The sequence below is a fragment of the Gossypium arboreum genome, chromosome 10, assembly GCF_025698485.1.
Source record: "Gossypium arboreum isolate Shixiya-1 chromosome 10, ASM2569848v2, whole genome shotgun sequence".
NCBI classification, from domain to species: domain Eukaryota; kingdom Viridiplantae; phylum Streptophyta; class Magnoliopsida; order Malvales; family Malvaceae; genus Gossypium; species Gossypium arboreum.
This window is the reverse complement of record NC_069079.1, coordinates 98048682-98071947: the sequence shown is the minus strand read 5'-3', so window position 1 is coordinate 98071947 and position 23266 is coordinate 98048682. Positions and strand designations below refer to the sequence as shown.

The window sequence follows — 23266 nt, the reverse complement described above, 5'->3', positions numbered from 1 at the left end:
GGGTTATTTTGGGATCTAGAGTTATTGTTACCCATTTATTGGACTTGTTCCTCCTCGATGCTAGGGTTGAAGGGTTGATATTCTGTGCATGCTCCTCCTCCATTCGAATCGCACCTGATCACGTGATGTACCTGAGTAGAACCACACAAACCATTAATCTTTTTATTTAAGAGTTCTACTTGGTTAGATAGCATAGTAACCATGTTGAGGTTGAAAACACCGGCTGCTTTCATCGGCTTTGTTCTCATAACTTGCCACTGATAGTTATTCAGTGACATCTCCTCAATCAATTTGTAAGCCACCTCAGGTGTTTTATTATTGATAGTCCCTCCAGGGGCTGCATCAATCATCTGTTGAGTCGAAGGATTCAGGCCATTATGAAACGTTTGAACCTGTAGCCAAAGCGGTAACCCATGGTGAGGGCACCTTCTCAAAAGGTCCTTGTGTCTCTCACATGCATCGTAAAGTGTTTCTAAATCCATCTGCACAAAAGAAGAGATATCATTACGTAATTTGGCTGTTTTAGCCGGTAGAAAATATTTTAATAAAAATTTTTCGGTCATTTGTTCCCAAGTAGTGATTGACCCTCGTGGTAACGAGTTCAACCATTGTTTAGCCTTATTCCTTAAAGAAAAGGCAAACAACGGAAGACGTATGGCATCATCAGAAATGAAATTGATTTTAAATGTATCACATAGTTCCAAAAAGTTTGCCAAGTGAGTGTTGGGATCTTCGTCCTGCAAACCATCAAACTGAACAAATTGCTGTATCATTTGAATTGTGTTAGGTTTCAGTTCAAAATTATTTGTAGCAATAGCAGGTCTAACTATACTTGACTCAGTTCCTGTTAAATTAGGTTTAGCATAATCATACATAGTGCGTGGAGCAAGATTTTGATTAACAGCAATTGCAGGAGGTAGCGAATTTTCTTGGTTTTCAGCCATCTCCTCTGTTGGGGTTTGAATATCGTCCTCTTGCTCGTTCTCTGTGTATCTTAAGCTTCATCTTATTTCTCTTTGGTTTCTGCAAACTGTGTGATCGATCTCACTATCAAAAAGCAATGGTCCTGACGGGTTTCTTCTAGTCATAAACTATAAGAACCTGCCAGAAAAAGGGAAAAAGAAGAATTAGTAATAAAAATTAGAATAAAATTTAAATTGCAGTAAAAGTAAATGGCTAAAGCAATAAAAATCGAGTGTTCCTAATATCTTAGCTCCCCAGCAACAGCGCCAAAAACTTGATCGTGATTTTGTGTGATAAGTTTTATAAATTTATAATCAATCGTTCTTGAAACTAACTATTATCATGATGAAGGCAAGTGTACCTATCAAACAGTAGGATAGCTTTAGCAAGACCGGATTGTCGAACCCAAAGGAACTAAAAGTACTAGTAATGACTGTCTTTCTATTATCTAGCCTAAGAATAGTGGGGTTTGTTTTAACTAACTAATTAACTAAACTAAGAATTCACAGAAAATAGAATTGGGGAATTACTTTTGGAAAAATGATTGAATTAAGACAATACCTAAGGAAAAATCCACCTAGACTTCACTTGTTATTTGACTTTAAATCGAACGATTTATTAATTTGGCTTGATCCATAGAAATCCCTAAGTTATATTATTATCCTTCTCGAGACTAACAACGTCTAACCCTAGGTTGAATAATTGAAATCACTTTCTAATTAACTTTCTAGGGTTGCATTAACTCGATCTATGGATTCCCTTATTAGGTTTCACCCTAATCCGGCAAAATCTTGTCACCCTATCTCTAGGCGCGCAACTAACTCCGCTTAATTATGACAAATGTACTCTTAGACAGGGTCTATTCCTCCTCCGAATATGAGCTTAACTCGAATCAATACCCTGGAATATCAAAACAAGAATTAAAAACATATAATTAAGAACAAGTCAAATATTTATCATACAATTCAGATAATAATAACAAGATCTGTTTTAGGTTTCATTCCCCTTAGGATTTAGGGGTTTTAGTTCATAACTAAAAAGGTAAACATCTCAGAAGAATAATGAATACAAAACATAAAGAAAAACCCAAAACTCCTGAAGGGAAATTGAGGGGAGATATTCTGTCTTAATGATGAATCCGGCTTATGAGATGGATCATGTGACAGCCCAAAATTGACCCTAGTCGGGAGGTGGTTTCGGGACCACAAAATCGAGGCATAAAAATAATTTATAATTTATTTTGATGCCTATAATATGTGTTAATTCATGTGTGACATTTTGATGTTTCGATTTAGAGTTATAAATGTGAATTTCATTAGAAAGGACCTAGTAGTAAACTTTGAAAGTATGATGGGGAAATGTGTGATGACTAGTTGAACATGCATGCAAAAATAAGGGATTTGCATGTCAATTTCCCCCCCCAACATGAAGTGGCCGGCCATGGCAAGAGTGGATGGGCAAAACATGTCATGAAACATGTTTTGTTGGTGCATTAGGGTGAAATAATAAAATAAAGAGCATGGGCAAAGAAAGAAAAAAATGGTCTCATCCATGCTCCCCCCAGCCGTGAGTTGAGAGAAAGGAAAAGAAAAAAATTGGTTCATCCATTCTCATTTTCTTTGGGCTGAAAATTCTAAGAAGGAAGGAAATTTTGCTCCATTTTAGTTTAGAAGAGATCTAGAAGGAGATTTGGCTATACTTGCATCAAGATTAAGGTATGTTGAGGTTGTGTCATGAGATTCATGCTTGTTTTGGTTGCTAACTTGATGTGCATGTTAGCCATGGTTCAAATCCTTACTATGCCATGAAAAATGGTATTTGGCCAAGGTTGATATTGTGTTAAAGCCATTGCATGCTAAATGTGAAGCTTGTTGATGATGCATGTAATGATGGATTGACTACTCTTGAAATTTCTTTTTAGTATTCTTGAGTAGGACATTGAATTCTTTGTTTAACCTTGACCGAAGTTGAAAGAGTATGGTTGTGATGTATTCGGCCATGGTGCATTCATGAGCATGATTTATGCTTGTTACTTGATTGGTAAAAATTTGTGTTTGGATGGGTATGAACCCCTTGAGATTCGGCCTTGCACCTATATGTGTATACATGTTTGCACATGATGTATTGGCATGACATATATACTATTTCAAGGTATATATTTGCTTGTGATGATGTTTCAATTATGAAGTACATGAGAGATGTGTATTGAGCTACAATATGTAATGCGTTAGTTAGTAAAATGCATGCTGTTTTTGTGTGGTATTAAGTGCATAATTGGCCTCAACATGGACATGCATATTCGCCACATGAGGGGAAATTGGTGTGCATGCATTCGGTTAGAGGCAAGCATATTGATGCCTATTCTTGGCTTAGAAAATTCGGCTAAGAGGAATATTAACTAATGTGTTGAGTTCGATTCGTGATTTCGTACATATGTGACTTTGATGCCTAATGAGCATATATATTGGCTAGGTATCTTGAATTCCTCTTTCGATGCTCAAATGATAAAACCAATTTATTTGTTAAATTAAGCTCAAGAGCAAAGGGGAGCTAAATCCGATAAGGGGAAGGAAAAAGTCGTCGAATAGCCGTCGAAATCGTTCGACCACCTCCGAGGTAAGTTTTCGAGTATCGAAACTTAGATTTTGATTCAATTGAATGAAGTAATAAGCAATCGAAATTGTGCCTTTGTATGTCGCCATTGAGCCGAAATGATATTTTTGCTAAGTGAATTGTGCATAAAAGTTGTGTTATGAAATTGAAACAAAGATGTGTATGAATGTTCGAGTGATATCCGGGCTAAGCCCAAGGCAATTGTGCGAGTTATGATATCCGGCTAAGCCCAAGGCAATTAGGCGAGTTATGATATCCGGGCTAAGCCCAAGGCAATTGTGCAAATTGTGATATCCGGTTAAGTCCAAGGCCTTTGTGCGGGTTACCATAACGGGCTATGTCCCGGCGTTTGAACGAGTAGCTATATTCGGATAAACTCCGAAGGTATGTGATTCGAGAACTTTGAACTTGCTGGAAAATTTTCAGTTAATGCACTTGTGAAATTCCCAACAACAAGGTATGTTTTGTGTGCTTCGCACACTATGAGTAAGTCGCGTATGAATATTCGCTCTAATGATAAATGAGCTATCGGCATTAACTAGGCCGTTATTTGTGTATGAATATAAGAGTTGGGATTGTGAAGTAAGCATGTCTTTGAGAAATTGTGCATATGAATTATTGTTTAGCTACTTGAATGCTATGCTTTGGTTGTGTGTATAATATGGCTCAAACTTACTAAGCATAAATTGCTTACTCCGTTTCTTTGTTTCTCTGTTTATAGATTTTGCTCGTTAGCGATCGGATTCGGGATCATAGAAGTTGAAGTCAACCACACTATCAAAGCCCTTTTTGGTACTCCTTTAGTTGAGTTTTGGATATGGCATGTATAGGACCACCCTCGGTTGTTTTTAAGTACTTTGTGATGTATATGTGTGCGGCCATGCGAAAATGGTTCGTAAAAGTGGAGTATGGAATTTGACCATATGTGGTTTGTAATTATATTTGGTTTCATGATGTGATTATGGTTTGGAATGAGAGTGTTGGTCACATGATCAGCCATTGGAATGGATAAATATGATCATATGTGGACCTAAGTATGACTAGACTATAGTTGGTCCATGGGAAATACAATATAGGTAAAGCCTACCTTAAAAACAGAGGCTGCCAGCTGCAGTGATGTGGATGTGAAAAATCACCAAAATTTGTAGGAATGGTGTTAAATAGTGAATAAATTATTTTATCGAACCTTGACGAGTCTATTTTCATATGAAAGTAACGAAACGATCATATGAACAGTATACTGAGAGATATTAAAGTTCTCGTGAGATAGGGCCAGAACAGTTTCTGGGTCCCCTGTCGCGACTTTGAAAATTTACCATAAATTATCCAGAATGAATTAGAAGTCATGCCTTATATTTCCAGATTCCTTTTTCAGTATAGTTTCATTAGAAACAAACAGCATCAGTATTGAAACCCTGTACAGAGAGATATTCAAGTTGTAATGCGCGAAGGTCAGTGTAGTCGACCCCTGTAACATGGGTGAATTTAACTAATAAACTGTACCAATTGGTCCGACCAAAAATTCTAGAAAAAAATCCAGGGATGGATATATGAGTCTAAATTCAGGAAAAATTTACGGAATCAGTTTCTGAGTTCTGTAACTCGAGATATACTTTTTAAGGCAACAGTGACGCAGTTTTCCAGCTTGCCTGGAAATGTCAAGTTGGTCGGTGCTATAAGTGGTTTTGGCTTGTTAACCCCTCGTGTCCGACACCGGCAACGGTCTTGGGTTCGGGGTGTTACAATTTTATTGGTATCAGATCTACGGTTTAGTCGATCCTAGGACTACCGTGATATGTTTGGGGTCTAGCTATACATGCCATTAAGTGATAATTGATAGTGTGGTGATTTTTGACATTTTGAAATTCGTGTTTGTTTATAGCCATGGATCCCGATCCCAACCGAGCAATAGCTGATGATGTGGAGAGTGTGGCGCCTGCTCCCGCGCAAGGGACAGCGCCGGCGGACTCTCAACCTATTGCTAGCAATCCGAATGATGAGGCTAAGCAAGCCTTCTATAGCGTGATGAATGATTGGTTCAACCAATACATTCGAACTAACACGGCTGTTCCACAACCTCCATTCCCGACTAATGCAACCCCAAGACCTACAATACCTCCGTGAATCGACCAAATAAGGTCAAGTAAGCCCCAATCGATGTAATTGAAAACATGGGGCTACTGAATTTAAAGCTACGGATAGCGACGATGCGAGCAAGCTGAATTTTGGTTGGACAACACTATCCGGTTTTCGATGAGCTATCATGTACACCGATGAATGCTTAAAGTGTACTATCTCCTTGCTACGTGATTTCGCCTACTATTGGTGGAGTACTCGACTTCACAGCCTAGGGAGCACGTAACTTGGGAGTTCTTTCTAACCGAGTTCAAAGAAGTATATCGATCGAGATTTATGGATCAAAAGCGGAAGGAATTTCTTGAACTTAAACAAGGTTCCATGTCGGTTACCGACTACGAACGAAAATTTGTGAGGCTTAATGGTATGCTGCTGAATGCATTTTTCGTAAGTCGTGATGTGTAAACGCTCAAGATGGACTGAATGATGATATAAAGTCGTATGTTGGCATTTTGGAAATCCGAGAGTTTGTGGCTCTTGTCGAGCGAGCGCAAAGCCGAGGAGCTCAAGATGGAGAAAAGAAAAGTTGAAGTGGGAGCAAGGGAGTTTCAGAAGAGGTCTTCGAAAGCCCTTCCCACACTCATCAAAGAAATTTAGAGATGGCTTAGGCGGTCTAGAGACACTTCGGGCTTTTCTAGACGAGACCGCGATTGACCCCTATGGGCACACGAGTCACTTTGATCGCCAGTGTTGGCAATGATCGTCGAGATGTAACGGAGTGCCAATATTGTGGCAAATGGCATTCTGGGAGTTGTAGACTCGTGACCGCTCCTGTTACAAGTGCGGATCAGTCGATCATTTCATTAAGGATTGCCCGAGTTTATCTGAACAAAACGTAAATCAAAGTGGGAACCCAGGTGCTACTACAACTCGAGGTAGGCCACCTAGAAATATGGGCAATGCTAGTGGTTTGTGAATACCGGATGTTTTCCTCAAGAATTGCCGGATTACCACTGTTCGGAAATAGAGTTTGGCATCGAATTGGTACCGGTACCACCCCAATTTCAATAGCTCCGTATCGTATGGCACCAACGAAATTAAAGGAGTTGAAAGCTCAGTTGCAAGAATTGGTGGATAAAGGTTTTGCTCACCCGAATTTTTCACCTTAGGGTGCACCAGTGTTGTTTGTGAAAAAGAAGGATGGAACCATGAGGTCATGCATCGACTATCGTCGACTTAATAAAGCGACAATAAAGAACAAATATCCGTTATCACAGATCGACGATTTGTTCGATCAACTCAAGGAGCTTCGGTGTTCTCGAAAATAGATTTGAGATCGGGCTATTATCGCCATTGAATTCGAGATTCGAGACGCACCCAAGATTGCCTTCGAGCGAGATATGGTCACTACGAGTTCCTAGTGATGCCGTTTGGGCTTACTAATGCCCTGCGGTATTTATGGATTTAATGAATCGGATCTTCGACCATATTTGGATCGGTTCGTAGTCGTGTTCATTGATGACATCTTGGTCTATTCAAGAAATGAGACCGAACATCTTGAACACCGAGGTTAGTCTTGCAAATTTTACGGAATAAGCAATTATATGCTAAGTTCAGCAAGTGTGAGTTCGGTTAAGAGAGGTTAGCTTCTTGGGGCATGTGATATCTGCGACGGTATTCGAGTCGACCAACAAAATTTCAGCCATACTTAACTGGAAGCCTCAGAAATATTACCGAGGTTCGAGCTTTTGGGGCTTGTCGGTTATTACCGACGATTTGTAAGAGGTTTCTCGACGATAGCCACGCCAATGACGGCTACTCCAAAAGGATGTTAAGTTGAATGGACGGAGAAATGTCAAAAAAAAGTTTCGATCAACTGAAAACTTATTTGACTGAAGCCCCAATTCTAGTGCAACCCGAATCGGGCAAAGAGTTTGTTATTTATAGTGATGCATCCCTACTCGGGTTAGGTTGCGTATTAATGCAAGAAGGTCGAGTTGTGGCCTATCGTCGAGGCAATTAAAGCCACACGAGAAAAATTATCCGACCCATGATCTCGAATTGGTCGCCATCGTATTCGCCTTTAAAGATATGGCGACATTACTTATTTGGTGAGAAGTGACATGTGTATCCGGATCACAAAAGTCTCAAATATTTGATGACTCAAAGAGACTTAAATCTGCGACAAAGATGTTGGCTCGAGCTGTTAAAGGATTATGAGCTGGTCATTGACTATCACCCGAGAAAGGCGAATGTGGTTGCGAATGCCTTAAGTCGTAAATCATTATTCGCTTTACGAGTGATGAATGTACACTTGTCTGTTCTACCCGACAATGTGTTAGTAGCTGAATTGAAAGCCAAACCATTATTGATACGTCAAATTCGTGAAGCTCAGAAAGTCGACGATGAGTTGGTTGCAAAACGGGCTGAATGTGTTCTGAACAAGGACTTGGAATTTCAAATCGATGATGACGATTGTTTGAGGTTCAAAAGTCATCTGTGTGTTCCAAAGAATTCGGAACTTATTTCGATAATTCTGAACGAAGCCCATTGTAGCCGAATGGCAATCCACCCGGGGAGTACGAAGATGTACAACGATTTGAAACGTCGGTTTTGGTGACATGGTATGAAACGAGACATCTCCGACTTTGTTTTGAGATGTTTAATATGTCAACAAGTGAAAGCGGAACATCAAGTGCCTTCAGGATTACTTCAGCCGACCACGATACCCGAGTGGAAATGGGATCGAGTCACAATAGACTTTGTATCCGGATTGCCATTGTCAGCAAGTAAGAAGGATGCGATTTGGGTCGTGGTAGATAGATTGACTAAGTTGGCTCACTTTATCCCCGTACGTATGGATTTTTCAATGGACAAACTAGCCGAATTGTACGTTTCTCGACAGATTACACGGGTGCCTATTTCCATCGTATCGGATAGAGATCCGAGATTTACCTCGCGATTTTGGAAGAAGTTGCAAGAAGCTTTGGGTACCAAGCTACATTTCAGCACCGCCTTTCACCCCCAAACCGATGGTCAATCCGAGCGGATAATTCAGATACTTGAGGATATGTTAAGATGTTGCATCCTCGAGTTCAGTGGTTCATGGGAACGATATTTGCCTTTGATTGAATTCGCTTACAACAATAGTTTTCAATCAAGTATTAAGATGGCACCCTACGAGGCTTTGTACGGTCGTAAATGCCGTACACCATTGTTTTGGACTGAGCTCGGTGAAAGCAAAATTTTCGGGGTGGATTTAATTAGAGATGCTGAATAGAAAGTGAAAGTAATCCGTGAAAGTCTGAAGATAGCCTCCGATCGTCAGAAGTCGTACGCGGGTCTAAAACGAAAAGACATCGAGTATCAGGTGGGAGATAAAGTGTTTCTCAAGGTTTCGCCTTGGAAAAAGATACTCGATTCGGCCGTAAGGGCAAGTTGAGCCCAAGTTCATTGGGCCATATGAGATATCCGAAGCGAGTCGGTCTAGTGGCATATCATTTGATTTTGCCCCCTGAACTCGAAAAGATTCACGATGTCTTTCATGTTTCGATGCTTCGACGCTATAGATCTGATCCATCGCACGTGATTAGTCCATCAGAGGTTGAAATTCAAACCAATATGAGTTATGAGGAAGAATCGATTCGTATCCTATCACGTGAAGTGAAAGAGTTGCGAAACAAGCGGGTTCTGCTAGTGAAAGTGTTATGGCTCAAACACGGGATAGAAGAAGCTACTTGGGAAACCGAGAACTCTATGAAAGAGCGATACCCAACCCTATTTACCGGTAAGATTTTCTGGGACGAAAATTTCTTAAGTGGGGAGAGTTGTGACACCCAAAATTGACCCTAGTCGGGAGGTGGTTTCGGGACCACAAAACCGAGGCATAAAAATAATTTATAATTTATTCGATGCCTATAATATGTGTTAATTCATGTGTGACATTTTGATGTTTCGATTTAGAGTTATAAATGTGAATTTCATTAGAAAGGACCTAGTAGTAAACTTTGAAAGTATGATGGGGAAAGGTGTGATGACTAGTTGAACATGCATGCAAAAATAAGGGATTTGCATGTCAATTTCCCCCAACATGAAGTGGCCGCCATGGCAAGAGTGGATGGGCAAAACATGTCATGAAACATGTTTTGTTGGTGCATTAGGGTGAAATAATAAAATAAAGAGCATGGGCAAAGAAAGAAAAAAATGGTCTCATCCATGCTTCCCCCTTGGCCGTGAGTTGAGAGAAAGGAAAAGAAAAAATTTGGTTCATCCATTCTCATTTTCTTTGGGCTGAAAATTCTAAGAAGGAAGGAAATTTTGCTCCATTTTTAGTTTAGAAGAGATCTAGAAGGAGATTTGGCTATACTTGCATCAAGATTAAGGTATGTTGAGGTTGTGTCATGAGATTCATGCTTGTTTTGGTTGCTAACTTGATGTGCATGTTAGCCATGGTTCAAATCCTTGCTATGCCATGAAAAATGGTATTTGGCCAAGGTTGATATTGTGTTAAAGCCATTGCATGCTAAATGTGAAGCTTGTTGATGATGCATGTAATGATGGATTGACTACTCTTGAAATTTCTTTTTAGTATTCTTGAGTAGGACATTGAATTCTTTGTTTAACCATGACCGAAGTTGAAAGAGTATGGTTGTGATGTATTCGGCCATGGTGCATTCATGAGCATGATTTATGCTTGTTACTTGATTGGTAAAATTTGTGTTTGGATGGGTATGAACCCCTTGAGATTGACCTTGCACCTATATGTGTATACATGTTTGCACATGATGTATTGGCATGACATATATACTATTTCAAGGTATATATTTGCTTGTGATGATGTTTCAATTATGAAGTACATGAGAGATGTGTATTGAGCTACAATATGTAATGCGTTAGTTAGTAAAATGCATGCTGTTTTTGTGTGGTATTAAGTGCATAATTGGCCTCAACATGGACATGCATATTCGGCCACATGAGGGGAAATTGGTGTGCATGCATTCGGTTAGAGGCAAGCATATTGATGCCTATTCTTGGCTTAGAAAATTCGCTAAGAGGAATATTAACTAATGTGTTGAGTTCGATTCGTGATTTCGTACATATGTGACTTTGATGCCTAATGAGCATATATATTGGCTAGGTATCTTGAATTCCTCTTCGATGCTCAAATGATAAAACCAATTTATTTGTTAAATTAAGCTCAAGAGCAAAGGGGAGCTAAATCCGATAAGGGGAAGGAAAAAGTCGTCGAATAGCCGTCGAAATCGTTCGACCACGTCCGAGGTAAGTTTTCGAGTATCGAAACTTAGATTTTGATTCGATTGAATGAAGTAATAAGCAATCGAAATTGTGCCTTTGTATGTGGCCATTGAGCCGAAATGATATTTTGCTAAGTGAATTGTGCATAAAAGTTGTGTTATGAAATTGAAACAAAGATGTGTATGAATGTTCGAGTGATATCGGGCTAAGCCCAAGGCAATTGTCCGTTATGATATCCGGGCTAAGCCCAAGGCAATTGGGCGAGTTATGATATCCGGGCTAAGCCCAAGGCAATTGTGCAAGTTGTGATATCCGGTTAAGTCCCAAGGCCTTTGTGCGGTTACCATAACCGGCTATGTCCGGAAGGCGTTTGAACGAGTAGCTATATCCGGATAAACTCCGAAGGTATGTGATTCGAGAACTTTGAACTTGCTGGAAAATTTTCAGTTAATGCACTTGTGAAATTCCCAACAACAAGGTATGTTTTGTGTGCTTCAGCACACTATGAGTAAGTGCGTATGAATATTCGCTCTAATGATAAATGAGCTATCGGCATTAACTAGGCCGTTATTTGTGTATGAATATAAGAGTTGGGATTGTGAAGTAAGCATGTCTTTGAGAAATTGTGCATATGAATTATTGTTTAGCTACTTGAATGCTATGCTTTGGTTGTGTGTATATATGGCTCAAACTTACTAAGCATAAATTGCTTACTCCGTTTCTTTGTTTCTCTGTTTATAGATTTTGCTCGTTAGCGATCGGATTCGGGATCATAGAAGTTGAAGTCAACCACACTATCAAAGCCCTTTTGGTACTCCTTTAGTTGAGTTTTGGATATGGCATGTATAGGACCACCCTCGGTTGTTTTAAGTACTTTGTGATGTATATGTGTGCGGCCATGCGAAAATGGTTCGTAAAAGTGGAGTATGGAATTTGACCATATGTGGTTTGTAATTATATTTGGTTTCATGATGTGATTATGGTTTGGAATGAGAGTGTTGGTCACATGATCAGCCATTGGAATGGATAAATATGATCATATGTGGACCTAAGTATGACTAGACTATAGTTGGTCCATGGGAAATACAATATAGGTAAAGCCTACCTTAAAAACAGAGGCTGCCAGCTGCAGTGATGTGGATGTGAAAAATCACCAAAATTTTTAGGAATGGTGTTAAATAGTGAATAAATTATTTTATCGAACCTTGACGAGTCTATTTTCATATGAAAGTAACGAAACGATCATATGAACAGTATACTGAGAGATATTAAAGTTCTCGTGAGACAGGGCCAGAACGGTTTCTGGGTCCCCTGTCGCGACTTTGAAAATTTACCATAAATTATCCAGAAGTAATTAGAAGTCATGCCTTATATTTCCAGATTCCTTTTTCAGTATAGTTTCATTAGAAACAAACAGCATTAGTATTGAAACCCTGTACAGAGAGATATTCAAGTTGTAATGCGCGAAGGTCAGTGTAGTCGACCCCTGTAACATGGGTGAATTTAACTAATAAACTGTACCAATTGGTCCGACCAAAAATTCTAGAAAAAAATCCAGGGATGGATATATGAGTCTAGATTCAGGAAAAATTTACGGAATCAGTTTCTGAGTTCTGTAACTCAAGATATACTTTTTAAGGCAACAGTGACGCAGTTTTCCAGCTTGCCTGGGAATGTCAAGTTGGTCGGTGCTATAAGTGGTTTTGGCTTGTTAACCCCTCGTGTCCGACACCGGCAACGGTCTTGGGTTCGGGGTGTTACAGATCAATCGGCTTTCCTTGAGCAGTTCCCTGCCTCCTCCTCTGTGCTTCCCTTTTCCTCCTCCTTTAGGGTGTATTTATAGGCTTTGGACTGCCTAAGAACCCTCAAAATTGGCCTTTTCCGAATTGGACTCAACTTGGGCTCGACAGGGACATGCTTGTGTGCGATTAGTTCAGGGTATGGTCAAGCCTGTTAAAGAGGCACGGGCGTGTGGTCAACCCGTGTGAGTCGTGCTTCGATTCTTCCAAATAGACATGGTCGTGTGGTCTACCTGAACGGTTTGTAATTATATTTGGTTTCATGATGTGATTATGGTTTGGAATGAGAGTGTTGGTCACATGATCAGCCATTGGAATGGATAAATATGATCATATGTGGACCTAAGTATGACTAGACTATAGTTGGTCCATGGGAAATACAATATAGGTAAAGCCTACCTTAAAAAGCAGGCTGCCAATTTGCAGGATGTGGATGTCAAAATCACCAAAATTTGTAGGTCCACATATGATCATATTTATCCATTCCAATGGTGATCATGTGACCAACACTCTCATTCCAAACCATAATCACATCATGAAACCAAATATAATTACAAACCACATGTGATCTAACCTTGACGAGTCTATTTTCATATGAAAGTAACGAAACGATCATATGAACAGTATACTGAGAGATATTAAAGTTCTCGTGAGACAGGCGGAAACGGTTTCGGGTCCCCGTCGCGACTTTGAAAATTTACCATAAATTATCCAGAATGAATTAGAAGTCATGACTTATATGTCCAGATTCCTTTTTCAGTATAGTTTCATTAGAAACAAACGGCATCAGTATTGAAACCCTGTACAGAGAGATATTCAAGTTGTAACGCGCGAAGGTCAGTGTAGTCGACCCCTGTAACATGGGTGACTTTAACTAATAAACTGTACCAATTGGCCCGACCAAAAATTCTATAAAAAAAATCCAGGGATGGATATATGAGTCTAAATTCTGGGAAAATTTACGGAATCAGTTTCCGAGTTCTGTAACTTGAGATATGCTTTTTAAGGAAACAGTGACGCAGTTTTCCAGCTTGCCTGGGAATGTCAAGTTGGTCGGTGCTATAAGTGGTTTTGGCTTGTTAACCCCTCGTGTCCGACGCCGGCAACGGTCTCGGGTTCGGGGTGTTACAGATCAATCGGCTTTCCTTGAGTAGTTCCCTGCCTCCTCCTCTGTGCTTCCCTTTTCCTCCTCCTTTAGGGTGTATTTATAGGCTTTGGACTGCCTAAGAACCCTCAAAATTGGCCTTTTCCGAATTGGACTCAACTTGGGCTCGACAGGGACATGCTTGTGTGCGATTAGTTCAGGGTATGGTCAAGCCTGTTAAAGAGGCACGGGCGTGTGGTCAACCCGTGTGAGTCGTGCTTCGATTCTTCCAAATAGACATGGCCGTGTGGTCTGCCTGTGTGAGGAGGTCCAAGCCGTGTTGATTTCGTACGTTGGCCCATTTTCTCCATTTTTGGCAAGTTTCTCGTTCCTTTTACTCTCCTATGCTCACCTAAGTATAAAACATGAAATGAAGGAATTAGAAGCATCGAATTCACCAATTTTAAGGAAAAATCATCCATAAAATGTGCTAAGCATGGGATAGAAATATGTATAAATTACGGTTTATCTGAAATCAGATGGATAAATTTATGGCTTACATGATATGAGATCCTGCATGAGTTTCAGAAAAGGGTTTAGCCTGGACGGGTAATCCAATGATCTCAAAGATAGAAATGATCTAGCTCAAAAGGGTGTTCTTTGAATAATCGAGCCTCTCGAAGAATATGAGTGCATGAAGGATTTAGCTCAGACGGGTAACCCAGTTGAGGACTGAATTTAGCATGGACTGGCAATTTAGATTCGAATTCATGAGAGTAACCTCGACATTGCTCTATGAGCTAATACTATGGGGGATTTAGCCTGGACTAGTAATCCCGCAGTAAGATATAAGGTTCACGGGAGTGCACACTTGTGATGTTAACTTGTATGACTTGACAGTAAATGTCTGTCCATCGAGATTTCTGAGAAATTCAATGAGAATAACATGAGGAAAAAGAATGGAAACATTGAATTGATGAGCTTATCTAAGAATAATGACATGATGTATTGTTATGAGACTAACTTAATGATTCAGTGCATGTGTTAGGGAAACTATTTCATGCTTGTTGGATTTATTGCCTATTATGGTTGTATGCTAATTAATCGGTAAATTTACCTTCCCGTTATCTGGACTTACTAAGCATATAAATACTTACCCCCTTCTCTTTTTCCCTTCTTACAGAGCTCGTGGACTCGTGAAGATTGAAAGACGGTTGGAGAATTAACACACTATCGACTTGTCATGCTTTCGTATATAGACATTTTTATTTTGTTTAATGGCATGTATTGTGTTTTTGGTTATTTTTTTATATGTTTCATTTGGCTAGCCCATGTAAGGGCTTAAGTGGTATGCTTATTCTTTTGTAAATGACCATGAGATATGGCTCATATTGATGTAGGTTGTAAACCTACTAATGATGCATGTTTATGTTTATAATGTTCCATGAGATATGATGATGAGGTCTATCACGAATGGATGCTTGAAAAAGAACATAATAAATTGAGAGTGGACATAGCACACAATGGTACATGGTTATAATATGGCCTAAGTGGAAATGGTGGAATGTGCAAAATTAATCCCTAATGTGAAAAGGACAATTTAGCATGTACTAAACCGATGAGATGAGGTTAACATGCAATGAGTGATGTTAGAGTTGTTTAAGAGTATAAGTGGGCCATGTTACATACCATTGAAGTCTCTAAGGGTGTACGGATGATAGAGGGTGACCAAAGGCTTGGAAAATAACCCTAAAAGGGTCCACACGATAGACACATAGGCATGTGCTTAGGTTGTGTGTGACACATGGGTAGCCTCCATAGGTGTGTTGCCTGGCCATGTGTGTAACAGCCCGATTTTGGGCCTAGTCGGAACAGTGGTTTTGGGACCACTATTCTGAGGCCAGAGAAAATTATTTTAGTATTATTTTATGTGTTATAATATAATTTTATAAGTGCATGTAAATTTTGGTAAGTTAATTTTAGCGATTTCTAGTCCAATTTTGAAAAAAGACTAAATCGCGTAAAAGGTAAAAGTTGTATTTTAGTGCCTAAAGGTGTTAATAGACTAGAGAACTAAAATTGGAGGCCTTTAAAGGGCAATTGGACCCTTTTTAAGTGTGTGGCCGGCCAAGGGGAGACAAAATTTTTAAAAAAGCCAAAATTTATGGGATATTAGGTGACTTTTGACCAAATAAGTAATAAAATAAAAATAGGATGATATCATCCCTTTTTCATCTTCTCTCCACCGATTTTTCCAGCCAAGAAATGGGTTTTGAAAGCTTCATATTTTCAGCAACTTTGAGGCTTAGCAAGTGATTTTAATGTCTTTCTTGAAGATTTTTACATTTTTGTAACCCCTAAAGCATGAGCTGAGGGGACTATTGTGCAAAATGATGAAGAGTCTAGGGTTTTGCCATGAGAGTAAATGTGTTGTTTGTTGTGTTTTTATGGAAGATTATGAGTTCTAGTTGTCTAATAAACAACTTTTGTGAAAGAAATTGCATGAAAACACCTTAAAAAGTGCTAGATTGCTAAGTTGTAAAATGAGTTGTAAATGTGTGAAATAGTTGAAATTATGAGTTGCTATAGTTATGAAAATGGTTCATCTAGACTCAAGGAGTAAAGAAATGTGATAAAAATTATTTTACGAGCCTAGGGGTAATTTGGTAATTTTGGTAAAATATAGGGGCAAAATTATAAAAATAGCCCAAGTGTGTCAATGGACTAATTTGATCAGTACATTGTTTTAATAAGTTGAATGTGATGTTTTAGATGATGAAAATCGGGATTTGGACCTAGAACGGAAAGAAATCGATTAAGGGATAATTACGTCTTTTTTTTTACCTTTGTGGTATTGAGGTAAGTTCGTATGTAAACAATACCATGTTATACATGTATTTAAATGTTATCATTACATGAATTGTACAAATATTAATGTGTATGTGATTAATAGAAATATGATAAGACAAAGCCTTAATAGACGAGGAAAAATCCCATTTGAACATTTGGAATAGAATAGGATACGAGTGACATGTCACTAGGAATTATGAGTCTAGATGACTAGCTCGAGAGTGAGCATTGAAATGTCATGAGATATGAGGTAGCTTTAGCTACAATTGAGGCACTTATGTGCAAAGGCTTTTCCGAGTATCCAATTAGTATTCCAAGTGTTCAACGGGTAATCCAGAGAAAGAGTTGAAGATGGTCCCAATGAGGAAAGTCATTGGTGAGTATGCACTTGAGTTATGTTACGAGTTGTGCAAGTATGTATACTAAGCCTATGAGAATGCCTTGATATGTGATGATCTATGATGCATAATATGTGTTCTTACCATGATGGATAAAATGATGTTGTATTAATTTTGTGAACAATGATCATGAATGGAGTAACTTAGCCTTGACAGATTTGAGTTACTGCAGTAGTGTAACTTTGAAAATACACTAAAAATAGTGGAAAATGAGTTAGAGGCAGAAAAAAATATGGGATTAAATCTTAATGAGTCTATTTTCATATGAAAGAAACAGGTGAAGAAAAAGAATTCTATATTGTGTGATATTTGAATTCTTGTAAAACAGGGTCTGAATGAATTCGAGATCCCCTGTTCTGATTTTATAAATTCACCATAAATTGTAAAAAAATTATTAAGAGTCATACCTTACATGCATGGATTCCTTATTGAGTCTATTTTTAGGGGAAATAAACGGCATGGTCATTGGAATTCTGTACAGGAAGAAATTTGGTTCGTAGTGTATAGGTTTTAGAGTATCATACCCTGAAACATGGAATACTTTAACTAATAAACTGTACGAAATGGCTCGACCAAAAATTTTGAAAATTTTATGGAAGAAAGATAAATGAGTCTAATTTCAGGGAAAATTTATGGTACTTAATTTAGAGTTTCGTACCTCCAGATATAAATAATTTAGTGACTATTGTGCAGGAAGACAGCTTGTAGTAAACTTAAGAATATGTTGTAAACATTGATAAAACTGTTTGAGTTGCTTATAAGATATTGATTAGAACCATATGTGAATTTTGAATTGTGATGTTAGGAAATGATATATAATTGGCTTTGATATGATGAAATTTATGTACAAGATATGTATATGTGGTGAGGCCGAAATGGCTAATATTAAATGTGTGCAAGTTATCTGAAGGGCCTTTATGAAAATGTGTGCTATCTTATTTGTATAATGAGGCCGAATGGTTACTTAGAAATGTAATATGGCTGAGTGGTTATTTAAATGAAAGCAAAGTATATGATGTATTAGCAAGTAATGATAAAAGCATTATCTTATATATGTGCTTGTGTATGTGGTGTGGCCGAATGGGCAAGTGTGAAATGTACATATGTTTATGTGTATATAATGTGGCCGAATGACCTATTATCAAATGTGGGTATTATTAGATATTTGATGAGGCCAAATTTAGTAAAAAAGTATATAAAATAAATTGTGCTGAGATTGTATCCGGGTTTAAAGTCCCGTAGGCTTTGTGCTGGTGTTATGTTCGGGTTTTATACCTCGCAGGCCAAATGCTAGTGAATTCGATAAAGCATATGACTACGAGATCCTATGCTAAGATGATAAATTGAACTCGTATTACACATTAAGTGATTCAGGTATGTGATATATATATTATTTATGTGAGATTGATCTGACGAGAATATATATTATTTATGTGAGATTTATCTGACGAGAATAAATAATGTGTAATGAGAAGCATATGGAAAGATGTGGTAAATTCATATGTATATTTGTATATGTGTGCATTCAGTTATTATGGAAAGCTACAAGATAGTTTTCGATATGCCATTTAACTATGAATGTTGAAAGTAAGTGTGGGTAAGAAATGATACACTAGTGAAATTTAAAAGAATTAAAGTTAATCCGGAAGCTTGTAAATACTATGTTTATATGAGTTTGAGTATAAACGGAGTAAAATGATATGTGTTTGTGCATAATCAGCCAAATAGTATTGTACTCAGAAAGTGTTATGTGATTTCGAACATTTGGTTTGTTTTTAAGTTCAACTGTTTAAATTGCTTAAGACTTATTAAGCTTATGAAAGCTTACTTTGAATGTTATGTTTCTCTGTTTATTTTTGTAGATCGTTGACTCTTACTATTAGCACGGGGATCGTTAGCACTTCGTCACACTATCTACTATTGTGGTTATCATGTGTTTTGGACTTAGTTTATGGCATGTATAGGTTAGACTATAAGTAGAATGATATTTTGACTATTGTATATAAGCCATGCGAATATGGCATCTTATAGAAGTTTACTTTTATAAGTTTTAAATTCGATCTTTGTTTGTATCTATTAGTTATATATATAAATGATCTTTTATTTAAGAAAAGGCTCAAAATTTTACTGTTCTGATCCGATTCCTAATTTCTGGTAACGCCTCGTCCTATTCCGGCGACGGCTATGGGATAGGGGTGTTACATTTAGTGGTATCAGAGCTACGGTTTAGTCAATTCTAGGACTAACGTAGCACGTGTGAGTCTAGCTATACATGCCATAAAGTGATAAAATGATAGTATGATGATTTCTGACAGTTAAAATGTGTTTTTCAGTAATATAATGAATTCCAATCCCGATCAAGTCATGGCAGATGGTATTGAGAGGATTGAAACATGCTTATGATGTGTCAAAATTGAGAAAGGTATGAATAGAAGTATGATATACATTTGAAGTATTGAAATGCAAAGTAATTTTGCTGAATGTGTTATGAAATAAATATGGAAAAGTATATTAGGATAATAGTGATGTATGTTATATGCATGATAAGTTATATTTTGGTTCAGGATTTTATGTAAATGGGCAAAATATATACATATATATGTCATCTATTATAGATGGAATTGCTATGTAGTTTATGCTTTGTTAATGTTATATATGATGTTATGTTTTAAATATGTGAATGAGAACTTTGAAGAGAAAATAATGTATTTGGAATGAGCCTACATGTAAATAATATCTATGATATAATGTCAAGGTGTATATGATATGTATATATTGAAACGAAGTAAGTGAATTACAAATATGATATGCTATATGAAATGTATTAAAATGTGAATAAATATGCATGAAACTCGGTGATGTGTATTGGGGCCTTCGTGCCTAGCAGGATTCGTGTAGATGATGTGTATTCGGGCCTTCGTGCCTAGCAGGCTTCGTGCCGATGATGTGTATTCGGGCCTTCGTGCCTAGCAGGCTTCGTGCCAATGATGTGTATTCGGGCCTTCGTGCCTAGCAGGCTTCGTGCCAATGATGTGTATTCGGGCCTTCGTGCCTAGCAGACTTCGTGTCGGTGATATGTATTCGGGCCTTCGTGCCTAGCAGGCTTCGTACCGGTGATGTGTATTCGGGTCTTCGTGCCTAGCAGGCTTAATACCGGTGATTCGAACAAGGTTTAAGTGTTCATTACTATATGAATTCAAAGTTAAATGAAAGAATACATTTAAAGTGTACATATATGATGTTTTATAGACTTGGTTAAGCCATTTCAATGTGTAATAACGAATGAATATGGGCATTATGTGTGCGAATGATTAGAGGCACTGTGTGTGCAAATTCCTTTAACCGAGCACTATGTGTGTGAGATCAGTAATTGAGGCACTGTGTGTGCGAATTCCTTTAACCGAGCACTAAGTGTGCAAGATCAGTAATTGAGGCACTGTGTGTGCGAGTTCTTCAACCGAGCACTATGTGTGCGAGATCGGTCAGTGGGCACTAAGTGTGTGAAATAAGATTCATGTAAGACCTCATCTGGGATGAAGGCATTGATTTGAGATGTTGTGTAAGACCATGTCTAGGACATGGCATCGACTCGATATGTGATAACATGTAAGAACATGGTTGGACTATGGCTTTAAGTAAGCGACATACTCGGACAAGTCGACGCTCTTTAAATTGACAAATGTTAGGAAGTAGAATTGAAGTTAGATGTTGAATTTTAATTAGATACTGATATTCGGTATTTGAGTTTGAATTGGGGATTAATAGAAATAAATTGACGATTGATTATTGTTTCGGCTTTAATTTTGTTATAAGTGGATACGTAAAAAAAAATGGTGGATATGTTGTTAAGGAATGGATTTACGTTATATGTACACTTAAGTGCTTAGTTGAAAATGTGTTATGGATTTAGTCTATGAGATTCTCGGTATATGAAGTTATATGTGCTATTGCTGAATGGATACTATTTTGTTAATCTTGTTCAAGAAATTATTTTGATTAAGTTTCGACATTCGAAAGTTTGTAAGAATTTTGATGAATCTTGATAATTTTGGATATACGAGTTATGCGCTAGAATAAATCTCATGCCGATGTATTATATTAAGCTTTATGCCTAATCGATTGTATACTGAAACGTTAACTATGATTGAATGTGCTAAATGAACTAAATGTTCAGTGCGTGGAAGTTGACTTTTCTTTTGGAAATGAGTTAAGTTGAATATTGAGATGTGATAAAGTTATAAAATATATTCATTGGGATGTTTGAGAATATGTGTACTTTCGGCCAGGTTACAGCTTATACATGAATGAAAATGTGGGTTATGAATATGTGAGTTGATGTTATGTATTATACATGTTAATATGTGATTTATATGTGTTTGAAATGCAAGTATAAATTCAATTAAGTGATTATTGCTTATGAAATCAAGAAAATGAGATGTATGTGTATACTTGTAGAAATGTTTATGTATTTGTTTTAAGATAAGAAAGTGATTTTGTAGATCGATGTGAAAGCAGTAATGAATTACAATTGTTATTGATGAGCTAATGTTTATATGGACATAATTCAATAAAAGGACTAACCTAGTCGCTACTAAAATTTTCGGGGACGAAAATCCCTAAAGGGGGGAAGAAATGTAACAGCCCGATTTTGGGCCTAGTCGGAATAGTGGTTTCGGGACCACTATTCCAAGGCCAGAGAAAATTATTTTAGTATTATTTTATGTGTTATTATATAATTTTATAAGTGCATGTAAATTTTGGTAAGTTAATTTTAGCGATTTCTAGTCCAATTTCAAAAAAAGACTAAATCGCGTAAAAGGTAAAAGTTGTATTTTAGTGACTAAAGGTGTTAATAGACTAGAGAACTAAAATTGGATGCCTTTAAAGGGCAATTGGACCCTTTTTAAGTGTGTGGCCGGCCAAGGGGAGACAAAATTTTTAAAAAAGCCAAAATTTATGGGATATTAGGTGACTTTTGACCAAATAGGTAATAAAATAAAAATAGGATGATATCATCCCTTTTTCATCTTCTCTCCACCGATTTTTCCAGCCAAGAAATGGGTTTTGAAAGCTTCATATTTTCAGCAACTTTGAGGCTTAGCAAGTAAGTGATTTTAATGTCTTTCTTGAAGATTTTTACATTTTTGTAAACCCTAAAGCATGAGCTTTCATAAGAGGGGACTATTGTGCAAAATGATGAAGAGTCTAGGGTTTTGCCATGAGAGTAAATGTGTTGTTTGTTGTGTTTTTATGGAAGATTATGAGTTCTAGTTGTCTAATAAACAACTTTTGTGAAAGAAATTGCATGAAAACACCTTAAAAAGTGCTAGATTGCTAAGTTGTAAAATGAGTTGCAAATGTGTGAAATAGTTGAAATTATGAGTTGCTATAGTTATGAAAATGGTTCATCTAGACTCAAGGAGTAAAGAAATGTGATAAAAATTATTTTACGAGCCTAGGGGTAATTTGGTAATTTTGGTAAATATAGGGGAAAAATTATAAAAATAGCCCAAGTGTGTCAATGGACTAATTTGATCAGTACATTGTTTTAATAAGTTGAATGTGATGTTTTAGATGATGAAAATCGGGATTTGGACCTAGAACGGAAAGAAATCGATTAAGGGATAATTACGTCTTTTTTTTTACCTTTATGGTATTGAGGTAAGTTCGTATGTAAACAATACCATGTTATACATGTATTTAAATGTTATCATTACATGAATTGTACAAATATTAATGTGTATGTGATTAATAGAAATATGATAAGACAAAGCCTTAATAGACGAGGAAAAATCCCGTTTGAACATTTGGAATAGAATAGGATACGAGTGACATGTCACTAGGAATTATGAGTCTAGATGACTAGCTCGAGAGTGAGCATTGAAATGTCATAAGATATGAGGTAGCTTTAGCTACAATTGAGGCACTTATGTGCAAAGGCTTTTCCGAGTATCCAATTAGTATTCCAAGTGTTCAACGGGTAATCCAGAGAAAGAGTTGAAGATGGTCCCAATGAGGTAAGTCATTGGTGAGTATGCACTTGAGTTATGTTACGAGTTGTGCAAGTATGTATACTAAGCCTATGAGAATGCCTTGATATGTGATGATCTATGATGCATAATATGTGTTCTTACCATGATGGATGAAATGATGTTGTATTAATTTTGTGAACAATGATCATGAATGAGTAACTTAGCCTTGACAGATTTGAGTTACTGCAGTAGTGT

General features: G+C 37.5%; 1 long non-coding RNA gene and 1 other non-coding gene across 2 annotated transcripts; both read left to right on the top strand.

The window, feature by feature from the left end:
• The first annotated feature begins 408 nt into the window (after window positions 1-408).
• On the top strand, window positions 409-515 carry LOC128282692 (small nucleolar RNA R71). Its single transcript, XR_008273046.1, has one exon. It is a non-coding gene; the product is annotated as a small nucleolar RNA R71 (small nucleolar RNA).
• A 16084-nt stretch (window positions 516-16599) lies between these two features.
• Window positions 16600-19146, top strand: LOC128281696 (uncharacterized). The gene is made up of 3 exons (XR_008271953.1): window positions 16600-16650; window positions 18322-18413; window positions 18902-19146. It is a non-coding gene; the product is annotated as an uncharacterized LOC128281696 (long non-coding RNA).
• The last annotated feature ends 4120 nt before the right edge of the window (window positions 19147-23266 follow it).